This window comes from Quercus lobata, chromosome 2 (assembly GCF_001633185.2).
Source record: "Quercus lobata isolate SW786 chromosome 2, ValleyOak3.0 Primary Assembly, whole genome shotgun sequence".
In the NCBI taxonomy this organism is placed as follows: domain Eukaryota; kingdom Viridiplantae; phylum Streptophyta; class Magnoliopsida; order Fagales; family Fagaceae; genus Quercus; species Quercus lobata.
The window spans coordinates 60,907,096-60,918,097 of record NC_044905.1 but is presented as its reverse complement, the minus strand read 5'-3'; positions in this window follow the sequence as shown (position 1 = coordinate 60,918,097).

Sequence of the window (11,002 nt, the reverse complement as noted above, 5' to 3'; positions counted from 1 at the left end):
TGACGAAGCAAACACTTACTCTTCTTCTCTTCAATGGTAATACTACGCAGAACGTAAGGAGACGGATCCGGGCCTAAACAATAGAAAGAGAGTGTTTGCGGATCAAGAAGATCGTCCCAGCTCTCAATCATCTTCGCGTACTTAGTCGCCTTCTGGACGGTATTTGCTCTTCAACTTTGGGCGTTTCTTAACTGCAAAAGAAAATGGGCAAGTGGTTAGTGACAACCAAACATGCAAGACAAAAATAAACAGACAAGAAGAAACATGGATGCAACTAAGTTTGGGGTTCCCCACCAACGAAGCAACCTTGGGATATCACCCCAAGCCTCGCTAGAAGGGGTCTCAAAGTCATCCCCGGACACGAAAATGAAACGTGACTTCCAGTACCTGAATGACGAGGCTAAACCCTTAATGATTCTAGTCCCCCTCGTCCAAGGAACTAGCTCATAATACCCATACTCCTTTGATTCCTTCAAACGGTAGATATGGATGAGCTCACTTACTTTGATCATGTCCTCATTGGCCGCTAGCTAGATTTCCATACAATTAATAACTATCCTCCAGGGGTTAGGCATAAGTTGCTCGGGGGCAATGCCAAAGTAATCCAGGAGCTCCATCACAAAAGGATGGACGGGTAACCTAAGTCCTGAGGTGAAAGCAGCCTCGTAGAAACACACTTCACCAGGAAAGAAATGACAAGCCCGATCATCAGGACCAAGCTGACGAACGCGAACCCGTGCAGGGAATTGAAACCTATCCTTAAACTTGGCCACTGTATCAGTGTCCAGCCCACACTCTTCGTTGAGAGTGTAAAAAGTCCTAACCTGACGAGGGTTAGAAACGGCTGTATCACCCTCGACCGGGCCGCCGCTAGACGAAAACCCAGTGTCTAACTCGCTGGATCTCACCTCAGACATCCTCTTCGTCTCTCTCTCAAACCAAGCCAATGACCGACCCAAAATCGGAGATAGCTCCCCTAAAACCACACTCAAACCACTACCCTCAAAGAGATAATCCCCAATCAAAGGAAAAAAGTCCCCAGAAACACCCAAAGCCGCCCCTAAACGAGCAAAAAAGAAAGAAACTGAGGGGCAAGCTTCCCAAACCTCAGAGGAATTAACCATGAAAAGGGATACCCAATCCTAAATGCCCAAACATAAAAACAACAAAAATAAAAGACAAAGGGAAAATCAGGAATTTATAAAGAAGTTCATGAAGGAAAAAATCTGAGAAATCGAAGGAATAGCGTACCTTGAAAAGAGGAACAGTCGAGGCCGGAGAAATTTGTTGCCGGAGCAAGGTCGAAGTCACCGGAATGAGAACAGAATAATGGCAGAAACGAAACAAAAGGGACAAATGCTCGGAGTAGGAAGGGAAAGAAAAACCAGAGTGAAAGAAAGGAAAAGTTTTTTGAACCCAAAAACCCAAGGAAACTGAAAAGCAGCGGGAAACCCAAGGGTCATGCCATTAATACCCTCAATCAGCATATGCCACGTGGCCACGTTCCATACCGCACCGCCATCCCTCATTAAATTCGAAACGAAAGCCAAGCGTCACAAACAACTCTATGAAAGAAACTTTTCACCTTCTGCGGCCCTCATGACACGTCACTGACGACCACAGAACCTGGGGGGCAATTGATGGGATTGACGAGAACACGTTACCTTGACGAGGTCAATGTAATGACGAGGTTACCCTCGATGACGAACAAGCCATCAACGACGAGGAAAGGAAGGTCATTCAATGGTGCCAGCAAGTAACCTGGGCAGTTACGGAACCAGCAAAGCAAACCGTTGGAGACTAATAAAAGCCCCATAATTGGGCTTGAGGCATTATGAAAGAAGGGCATTTACACTCCAACGGCTAGTAGTCAGGCTCACAGATATAAAACTCTCACATTTGCAGCATAAGGTACGATACTAAGATTCTGAAAATATACTTCTTACTTTCTAGTTCTGCGAACAGCTTGATTGTTCTAACTTTGGCATCGGAGACGTTGTGGCAGGCACCACACCGGTGACCACCTTTCTTGAAGAGAACCAGGTGCTAACGGGGAGTTCCATTTGCCTACTGTAACTGACGAGTTTGCACCTCATCAGTTACAAAACAACCAACCAAAAAAAAAAAAAAAACGGCAATCACCCAAAAAGAAAAATCATGCCTAATACAAAAGAAATAAGTTAAAAAAAAAACAACAACCAGTTTTACCCAAAAAGAAAGAAAGATAAAAAAAAGAAAAAGAAATAAGAAGAAGAGCAAAACGCCCAACCAAACTAAAAAAGACAAAAAGAAAGGGAAGCATGCATGTATCACGCTTGGGAAAGAAAAAGAGAAAAAAAAAAAAAAGTAAAAAGAAAACATAGAAAAGATCAACGGACAAAAACAAAAATGCAAAGAAGAAAAAGTCAAAAAATTTCATAAATATGAATGTTGGATGGGCTTGTGTCTAAAACGCCGTCCTCCTTTTTCTTTTCAGTTTTCTTTTCAATTTAGGTGTTAACGTGTATTAGGGTATGTGGGCTTTAGGCCCACCTTGTTTACTTGTACAGCACACTTGTACTGCACACTCTGCCTCATATATAAAGGCACTTATGTATATTCTATTACTTGAGAAATACAATACAATCATTCAGTATTTCTATCATGGTATCAGAGCCACTGCTCTGACATTTTCTCAGCAGTCTTGTCTTCATTAGCGTGACTTCCTTTCTTTTACTAATGTTTCCGCCATCACAACTGCCGCCGCAGCCACTCACCGTTGAACCTCCGACGTCATCCAGCCGTCGTCCTTGGGTTTCGGATCTGCAGTCGCCGTCGTTAAGGAGTTTCACACTGCACAGACCACTGCTCTTTGCATCATCGCTGCGAATATTGCTCCGATTTCACTTTTGAAGGTACCACTAAGATCGTCTTGCGCCGATCTACACACTCGTGGAACCCTCGCCTCCATCGGAGACCGCACGTGCCCCCACGCGCTGTTCAAAGCTGCTGTGACACTGATCACGCACCACACGCGCCACCGCGCGCCGCAGTTTTCTTGCACACGCGGTTCATGCACCGCCACGTGCTCCCACGTGCCGGAACCTGATCTGCTGACGTCATCACCTCTGCCACGTTAGCCCTAGCTGTGTCAGTATCCACTGATTTGCTGACATCATCACCACGTCATCTGCCTGACCGTTGATCGTTGACCGATAGTTGACCGTTGACTTTTCCGGGGTTAATTTTTGCAGTCCAGGTGCTGCTTACCCAGTTTTTCACGTAGATTTCATTTTTGCAGTCCATTTCTGCATATTTTGCTTCTACATGAAAAATAAGGACAGGTCTTCTTCTTGTTGCAATAATCGTCGCCGACAATCCAGCAAACGTTTTTGCAACTTTTGCAAACGTTTTGGCCACAATATTGAGACTTGCTATCATCGCAATAAATCAGCTGTGTCACTTTCCGTTGATACTGTTGCTAACACTGGAAGTGTCCAACCAATGGCTCCCACATCCTCTTAATATTCACACAGCAAATGGTTCCACTATGTCTGGTCATAATATAGGTTCCGTTTCAACCTCCAATCTCTCGGTTCTTGGTGTCTTTAATGTTCCTGACCTTTCTTACAATTTATTTTCTGTGGGACAATTAGCTGAGTTAGGTTATCGCATTATCTTTGATTATTCTGGGTATATTGTGCAGGATCTAAGGACGAGACATGAGCTTGGGACCGGTCCTAGAGTTGGGCGTATGTTTCCTGTGGACAACCTTCGTCTTCCACTTGTTGCTCCTGTTTCTGTTGTTGCAGCTACTGCAGTTTCTTCTACTCCTTCCCTTGCACTTCGGCATGCTCGACTTGGTCATGCATCTTCCTCTCGAGTACGACAATTGGCTTCTAGAGGTTTGTTAGGTTCAGTGTCTACAGAAAATTTTGATTGTGTTTCATGTCAGTTAGGAAAACAATCAGCTTTGCCTTTCAATACTAGTGAATCAATATCCACTGATATCTTTGACCTTATTCATTCTGATGTTTGGGAGCCTTCCCCTGTCTCTAGTATTGGTGGATCTCGATATTTTGTTGTCTTTATTGATGATTACTCTCGCTATAGCTGGATTTTTCATATGAAACATCGTTCTGAGTTATTGCAAGTATATTCTAATTTTGCAAAAATGGTTGAAACTCAATTTTCCAAACGTATCAAAATTTTTCGATCTGATAATGCTCTTGAGTACACTCAATATGCTTTCCAAGCTGTTTTGCATTCCTATGGCACTGTTCATCAACTAACTTGTCCAGGTACCTCTCAGCAAAATGGTAGAGCCGAACGAAAATTTCGTCATATTCTTGACACTGTTCGTGCTCTTCTTCTCTCTGCCAAAGTTCCTGCTCCTTTTGGGGTTAAGTTGCCCTTCATGCTGTTCATTCTATTAATCACATTCCAAGTCCTGTTATTCAAAATCAAACTCCATATGAGCGCCTTTTTGGGCCACCTCCAGACTATCACCACCTTCGCTCCTTCAGTTATGCTTGTTTCGTTCTTCTTCAGCCACATGAGCATAACAAACTTGAGCCTCGGTCAAGGCTTTGTTGTTTTCTTGGCTACGGCGAAACTTAAAAGGGGTATCGGTGTTATGATCCTATCTCTCATCGTCTTCGTATCTCCCGCAATGTTGTCTTTTGGGAACATCGCTCCTTTGTTGAGCTCTCTCACTTCCGTGCCTCCCTATCTTCCTCCTCTGTTTTAGATCTTTTTCCAGATGAGGCACATATTCCTTCTGTAACTGCTCTTGATCCTTCTATAGTTGCTCCTGATCCTCCTATAGACTTTTCTGTCCAACCACCAGATACCTTTGATCCCTTTCCTAGTTCACCTTTTAATGAACAGGTGGTAGATGCACAGGTTGAAGACGAGCTACCCAACCCTAATCTTGGGTCCCCTGCTCCTGCTCCGCCTGAAGATCTTGCACAAGACATTCCACCTCGTCACTCAACTCGGGTAAGATTCATTCCTACACATTTACTTGATTATCATTGTTACACTGCTCTTGCTACATTGCATGAGCCTCACACCTATCGTGAGGCTTCCACTGACCCTTTGTGGCAGATTGCAATGAAAGAGGAACTTGATGCATTATCTAAAAATCATACTTGGGATTTGGTGACTCTCCCCCCTGAGAAATCTGTGGTTGGTTGTAAGTGGATCTACAAGATTAAGACTCGCTCTGATGGGTCCATTGAGCGCTACAAAGCTCGTCCTGTTGCAAAAGGTTTTACACAGGAGTATGGGATTCATTATGAAGAGACATTTGCTCCGGTTGCTTGTATCTCATCTGTTCAAGCTCTCTTAGTTGTTGCTGCTGCCAGAAAATGGGACCTTTTTTAGATGGATGTCAAAAATGCATTCCTTAATGGGGATTTAAGTGAAGAAGTTTATATGCAACCTCCTCTTGGTCTCTCTATTGAATCAAATAAGGTTTGTTACCTTCAGCGTGCTCTTTATGGCCTTAAACAAGCTCCACGAGCTTGGTTTGCCAAATTCAGCTCTACCATCTCTCACTTAGGTTACATGGCCAGTCATTATGATTCTGCCTTATTTCTTCGTCGCACTGACAAAGGCACTATTTTACTTCTCCTTTATGTGGATGATATGATCATAACTGGTGATGACCTTAGTGGCATTCAAGAACTCAAGGGTTTTCTCAGTCAGCAGTTTGAAATGAAAGATCTTGGACATCTCAACTATTTCTTGGGTCTTGAAATCACTCATTCTATAGATGGACTTTATATTACTCAAGCCAAGTATGCCTCTGAACTCTTGTCTCGAGTTGGACTCACTGATAGTAAGACTGTTGACACTCTGGTTGAGCTTAATGCGCATCTGACTCCGTCAGGGGGGAAACCGTTGTCTAATCCCTCTCTTTACAGACGCTTGGTTGGCAGCCTAGTTTATCTCACTGTCACTCGTCCAGACATTTCTTATGCTGTTCACCAGGTGAGTCAGTATCTGTTTGCTCCACGATCGACTCACTATGCTGCTGTTCTGCGCATACTTCGATACCTAAAGGGCACTCTCTTCCATGGTCTTTTCTACTCTGCTCAGTCTCCTTTTGTTCTTCGTGCATTTTCTGATGCTGATTGGGCAAGAGATCCCACGGATCGCAAGTCCACCACTGGCTATTGCTTTTTTCTTGGTTCTTCTCTGATTTCTTGGCGAAGTAAGAAACAAACTCATGTGGCCCGCTCCAGTACTGAAGCAGAATATCGTGCCCTTGTTGATACCACATCTGAGCTCCTTTGGCTACGGTGGCTTCTCAAAGACTTAGGTGTATCCACATTCTCTACTACTCATCTTTATTGTGACAACCAGAGTGCCATTCATATTGCTCACAAGGATGTCTTCCATGAACGAACTAAACACATCGAGATCAATTGTCATTTTATTCGTTATCATCTTGTCCATGGTGCTCTCAAGCTGATCTCAGTTTCTTCTAAAGATCAACTTGCAGATATCTTCACCAAGTCACATCCTAAGGGACGTCTTCGCACTTTGGTTGACAACCTCAAGTTGGTCTCACATCCACCTTGAGTTTGAGGGGGGCTGTTAACGTGTATTAGGGTATGTGGGCTTTAGGCCCACCTTGTTTACTTGTATAGCACACTTGTACTGCACACTCTGCCTCATATATAAAGGCACTTATGTATATTCTATTACTTGAGAAATACAATACAATCATTTAGTATTTCTAACATTAGGGAAAAGACATTTTGATGGGTTGAAAAAAAAACATTTGAGCCTTAAATTTTCTATCCTTTATACTCTCCAATCAAACACCCACAAAACAATTTTCTCTCATTTTTTTTTATCTCTCTCTCTCTCTCTCTCTCTCTCTCTCTCTCTCTCTCTCTTTATTTATTATTTATTATTTATTTTTATGCTCCTTAAAATCTATCTAACAAAATGGACCCTTAGAGAATAACCTCTTAAAATATAGGTCAAACAGTATCTAAAATAGATTTTATTTTTTCTTTGCTCATGAACAGTGACACTTTGTCTAAAGAGTAAGTATTCATTAGCCACAAAAAGGTTTTTTTTTTGGTCTTGAAAAGATGAATAATTATAGAAGGAATAAAAAGTGTTTTTGAAAAGTGTATTTAGAAAAGTAATTATGTGAATGAAAAAAATAACTTTTTCTTAGGGCCGTAATAAAATCTCACAACAAATTGAGTTATCCGTGTATCATAGGTTGAGAGAGATGCACTAGGCAATTGGTTATTTTTTCATTGATATCTAACGTTTATTTATAATAATGTATTTATAGGAGACTAGTTTAAATCTCATTAGCCCACGTGACTCAAGATAATAAGCTAGTTATTTCAATATGTGCTCTATTAATTACTAGTTAGGGCAGCACATGCAAGGCACGTGCTTACCATGGAAAGAGAGTAGTGATTAAGGCAATTTTAGATTTTATTTATATTACAAAATAAAGATATAAATCATTTGATTTTTAAAGTACATAGAGATTTACATTAATAATAATTTTGATAATTATGTCATAAAAAGTTAATTTCATTTGTATAAGAATTTTGATCAACCATAAAATTAGGGTAGCTATTTAACATATAAATATCTATTTTACTATAATAGTTGTTAGTACCTATTTGCTAAAAGTAATATATCCAGTTACTAAAAACTTCTCAGAATGGTAATGAATATCACCATCTTCTAACAATAAATAACTGAGTTTTGCTAAGAAAAAAATAATAACAAAATGCATGTGTCATTGAATATTCCATTAGATAAATTATAAGTTTCAAAAATTTAAATCTCGAAAATCAATGTTTTTTAGATAATAAATAAAACATTTTATATCATCATTCCAACTTTCCAAGAATTACAACTATCTAAAACTCAAAATACGTTAAGAAAATTTTTGGGATGTTAAAATTTAGTGGGAGTATTTTAGACATTACACAATAAATATTTTGAGAATCATAAACTTTCATTAGGGTTTAACTGAAAGAATAATAATATGACATATTTGCTATTTTCCAAAATATTGAGGGAAAAATTGCTTGATTTTGAAGTTTAAGGAGGAATTGTAAACTACCGCAAACATAAAGGATGAAAAGTGTTTTTATCTTAAGTTTTTGTTTTTTGTGTGTAAAACTATGTGATTTTACTTAAAATAATGCGTAAAAAAAAAAAAAGTCAACCCAAAAAAATTGTATGTGAAACTGTGAATTTTAGCGCAACAAAGTTGACTAAACTAACAAAAAATTTCTAAAAACACAACAAAATGACATAACATTTTCATAATACCTATTCAGGGGCCTTTTTTTGGTTCGGCCATGTGTTATCCACCAGATGAGTGACCTTGCTAGGCCTGGGTTGTGTTTGGGGAGTTGCATCCGGAACTTAACATTAGGTCACGTGGTCTAATGGCCATCGGCATATTTTTAAGCCTACAAAACCATTAAAGCCAAAGTCTAAGAATCATGATAATGGTTGAATAAACATGTTATATGTGTTTGATATAATAGTTGTAATAGTAGTTGAAATAAAGTAATATGTATTTAAATGTGAAGTAATCATGTACTTAATGATGTAAATTTGAAGATATGGAAGTAAAATCACTTATCTTTATATTGTTTGTAGCTCTAGCTGTGTAGCATCTGTGAGTTGATAGGATTCCAGCAGAATGACTCCAGCGGTAGAGAGGCAGTTTACCATGATAATTTCAAGATTAAAGGGGAAAAATGGGTGCAACTGGAGGGAGAGAGAGTATGTCTAGCTGTGTGTAGAGGCTGGTTAAGCTTGCCCCTCTTATCATGCACTTAAATGAGTTCCCCCCCAACAATGCTCTTTTTGTTGTTGTTAAGTTATGAATAGTGTTGCCTTCTATGAGAAGGGCTTTTGTATGGAGTATTTGTGCCTTCTAAGAGAAGGGTTTTATATAAGATAGATTTTTGCCTTTCATGAGAAGTGCTTTGATATAAGATCTTGAAGCCTTCTAAGAGAAGGGCTTTAGCATTAGAAGTTTATGTCTTCCATGAGAATGGCTTTTATAAGAGAAGTGGAGAAAAGTATTGATATGTGTTTATGGGCAATGAAACAGTAGAATTTCAGAGTGAGAGAGTATGAGAGTGGAGTTTAGAAGAGTTGTAGTGTGTTATATGTAATAGTGTAGTAAATGTGTATGAGATTGTGTAAGAGAAATGGAGAAAGAGATTTTTAGAGATATGGCAACAAGATAGATGTATTTTCAACATATGGAGAGTGAGAGAATGAGTATAAGAGAGTAATGATGTTGTAGTGTGTTTAGCAATGCTATTGGGATTTTCTGCTGGAGGAAGGATGAGGGCTTATGAAAGGTAGTTATGAGCTAAGGGCTAAAGAGTTTAGTTCCTAATTTGGAAACTAAAAACTCAGAAGCTTAGAACTTCATTAAGAGCTTAATAAGATAATTAGAGGGAGAGAGAAATTTATGAGAGAGTTATTCTTCACTATTAGTGTGTTTTGGTGTGTTGATGAGGGGTTCTATTTATAGTTGAGTTTAGGGGGGGGGAGTTTAGCAAATAATCTTAGCCAAAATCTGTCCCAATCAGTAATGAATCTTTAGAAAATCCATCCTAGGATTTGGCCTAAAATGGTATGTTTAGCTTTAAGGTATTCTTGCTATTTTGGGTAATAGCTGCTGGGGAAAGAGTAACAGAAAATGAAAGGATTTTAGCAAGAAAATGATAGTTTCTTTAGTTGGTTTTAGTTTTTAGCCAAATGGGGAAAATTAGTAATGTTAAGTGTTAGGACATATGTGATTCACTTGTTAGGAACATATGTCACTATTTTATATAATTAGTTAATCTTTTGACAAAACGCACTTTATTTGTAATTGGGTAGTTCTAGGTGTTTTTAATACTTCAAGAAATTGTGTTTCAAGATCAAGTATTGAAGTCATCAAATCTGTCCAAGAAACAAGCTAAGAAGTGCAAGTTCATTAAAGCTCGACAGCTGCATCTATCGATCTTAAGAAAGCTGTTTCAGCCTGTGTGCTCGACACCTACTCGACAGCTGCTTGACAACTCCTATCTGTCGAGGTTTAAGAAAAACATATTTTTTGTTTTGTTTTCTTGGAATCCATGAATGTGTCTTTGGGTCTTCTTTTATCCTAACCCTACACATATAAAAGGATTATTTTAAGGGTCGTCAAAGAGTACACAAGTTGCATAAGTGTTGACCAAAGTTTGTTCAAGCAAATTGTGACCAGAGACATAATTTACCCTAGTTCATCGTTCTTGAAGAAGTTGCTGTGTATGTGCACCGTAGGGTTTTGTGACCAAGCATCTTCTTGATCTTCATCGTGTGGATGAATTGAAGAACTTTGCAACCAACAACCTTCTCTAGTTGGTGATTGAAATCGCGTACTGGGATTCGCGCAATTAGTTAGTCACATACTTGGGAGCCGTGCATCGAAAGGAGAAATTTTCACTATAGAACAAGTCCAATTGGGTATTGGGGTAAGGGTTCAATTGTAGGTTGGTATAAAGTATTGGGATTACTTTACTTGTAACCGCTTGTTGTCATAATAGTGGAATTTCGAGAGTGGTGACCTGAAAATCACCCGGTGGGGTTTTTGCTGTGTAGGTTTTCCCTATTCGTAAACAAATTACCGTGTCAAATTTATTTTCTGCTGCATACTTTGTTTATTGGTGATTTGTTTGTGCTACCATGCGTTTGCATGTTAATTAACTTAATTAATTCACTTGGCTAAATTAATTGGTTAATTTATTACAAGGGGTCAATTCGTTTTGGCCTGTCATTAAGGTTGTTGGGTCTACTGTTACAACTGTTTTGAAAAAGTTGTCTTAGTTGTCAGGAAAAGTTATCACAGCTGTCATAAGACAGCTATTGCTTGGGGCTGAAGCAGATGAGGTCAGATGTCAGGCTACTAGGATTTCAACATTAAATGACTGGTGATATCACTTTTAGCCAGGAGTTAAGTGCTAAACACAATGCT